Source organism: Bos taurus, chromosome 29 (assembly GCF_002263795.3).
Source record: "Bos taurus isolate L1 Dominette 01449 registration number 42190680 breed Hereford chromosome 29, ARS-UCD2.0, whole genome shotgun sequence".
Classification (NCBI taxonomy): domain Eukaryota; kingdom Metazoa; phylum Chordata; class Mammalia; order Artiodactyla; family Bovidae; genus Bos; species Bos taurus.
Window position 1 is genome coordinate 43,474,884 of NC_037356.1, and position 2,650 is coordinate 43,477,533.

Here is a 2,650-nt window from a genome sequence, read left to right on the forward strand (position 1 = left end):
TGATTTGGGGACATAATTACATCTGTAAATCCCTTGATAGCAGTGTGAGGAGGGCACTTCTCCAACAGGAAGAGGCATTGACCCAATCAGTTCGGTTCAGAGACCCCATGGACTGCAGCACACTACGCCCCTCATCCATCACCAATTCAACACTGCACTGCCCAGAAAGTCTCTCTAGTACAGTCTTGAGAATCACTGCTCTAGTGATACTCTATACTTTCCTACCTCTGGACACTCTGTTTCCATTTTTTAATTGTATTTTTTTTTTCACAAACAACAACAACAAAAAATGAAGAGCGTCTTTGTTTATAAAACTTTGAATTTTGGCTGGTTTTCTTAGGATAAGAAATGCTGAGTCAAGAGGGATGAATATTTTTAAGGCTCCTGATACATAACGCCAAGTTTTTCTAGAGACTCTACCAACCTACCATCCCATTACTGAAGTATGATGTCTAAGGTTATTTGATCTAAGCTGAGCCAATGGAGATTTTTGGCTCAACGAATTAGGAGGTATTTGGGGGGAAGCTCCTCTTCTCATCTTACCTCTGAACTCTCTCCCATTTACTGACTCATCTTCACTCCCAAGCTTCCAGTAACTCACTGGGAACCTCTACCTGAAAATTCCAATTAGGTTGTCTCCAAAACTAAATCACTCGTCTCCTTTCCATTTCTTCTCCATTGAAATGCTCCAGATCCAGAAAACAGATCTATCACTATGACTGGGACCATGGTAGTAACCATGACGATAACCATGGCAACCAGATTCCCTAAAGAAATCACACTGAGGGCAGAGGTGACCCAGGAGACCGAGTGGGACTACAGGCTTTCCTCTCCTGCACTGGGCACAGAACGGGACACGTAACGGCATGTACTCGAAGCACCTACGCACCAAAGGGCAAGACGAAAGAGTGACAGACACATCTCAACGAGTAACATGGAGCAGGGGGTGCCTGGAAGGCAAGGTACAAAGCCGGGATTTTGGTGCTGGCAGTTACAGCTTTGAGCTTTCCTGGTAGCTCAGCTGGTAAAGAATTTGCCTGCAATGCAGGAAATCCCAGTTCAATTCCTGGATAGGGAAGATCCCCTGGAGAAGGGATAGGTTACCCACTCCAGTATTCATGGGCTTCCCTGGTGGCTCAGATGGTAAAGAATCCTCCTGCAATGTGGAAGACCTGGGTTCGATCCCTGGGTTGGGAAGATCTCCTGGAGGAGGGCATGGCAACCCACTCCTGTTTTCTTGCCTGGAGAATCCCACGGACAGAGGAGCCTGGTAGGCTAAGAGTTGGACACGATTGAGCAACTAACCCCAGTACAGGTACAGCTTTTGCATGCAGAAGGCTAGCTTTTGTGCCAGGTAAGTCACCCTGCTTATTTAACTTACATGCAGAGTACATCATGCTAAATGTGGGGCTGGATGAAGCACAAGCTGGAATCAAGATTGCCGGGAGAAATATCAATAACCTCAGATACACAGATGACACTACCCTTATGGCAGAAAGCAAAGAGGAACTAAAGAGCCTCTTGATGAAAGTGAAAGAGAAGAGTGAAAAAGCTGGCTTAAAACTCAACATTCAAAAAACTAAGATCATGGCATCCGGTCCCATCACTTCATGGCCAATAGATGGGCAAACAATGGAATTAGTACAGTTTATTTTCTTGGGCTCCAAAATCACTCCAGATGGTGACTGCAGCCATGAAATTGAAAGACACTTGCTCCTTGGAAGAAAAGCTATGTTCAGCCTAGACAGTATATTAAAAAGTAGAGACATTACTTTGCCAACAAAGGTCCATCTACTAAAAGCTATGGTTTTTCCAGTAGTCATGTATGGTTGTGAGAGTTGGACCATAAAGAAAGCTGAGTACCAAAGAACTGATGCTTTTGAACTGTGGTGTTGGAGAAGACTCTTAAGAGCCCCTTGGGCTGCAAGGAGATCAAACAAGTCCATCCTAAAGAAATCAGTCCTGAATATTCATTGGAAGGACTGATGCTGAAACTCCAAAACTTTGGCCACCTGATGCAAAGAACTGACTCCTTGGAAAAGACCCTGATGCTGGGAAAGATTGAAGGCAGGAGAAGGGGACGACAGAGGATGAGACGGTTGGATGGCATCACCGACTCGATGGATATGAATTTGAGTAAACTCTGGGAGTTGGTGATGGACAGGGAAGCCTGGTGTGCTGCAATCCCTGGGGTCGCAGAGTCGGACACGAATGAGCGACTGAACTGAACTGAACTGAAGGAATCTCTTCCCAGGTGGCGCTAGTGGTAAAGAACCCGCCTGCCAATCCAGGACAAGAAAGAGATTCAGGTTGGATCCCTGGGTTGGGAAGATCCCCTGGAGTAGGAAATGGCAATCCACTCCAGTACTCTGCCTGGAGAAGCCCATGAACAGAGGAGTCTGTCGGGCTATGATCCGTGGGCTCGCAAAGAGTCAGACATGACTGAAGACTTAGCGTAGCACCAAGGCTAACTGCGGAGCCGCCTGTAGAGCGGGCGGGCAGCCAGGCACCGGGGCGCGAGCTGGCACTCAGGCATTTGTGCTCAAGCGTTCTCGGACGCGCGTGCGCGCGCTTAGTCAGGGACCTGACAGCCGGAAGCAGGAGGAAGTGGTGGGGTTGAACCTGGGTCTCGCGCATGCGTGCGCCGTAC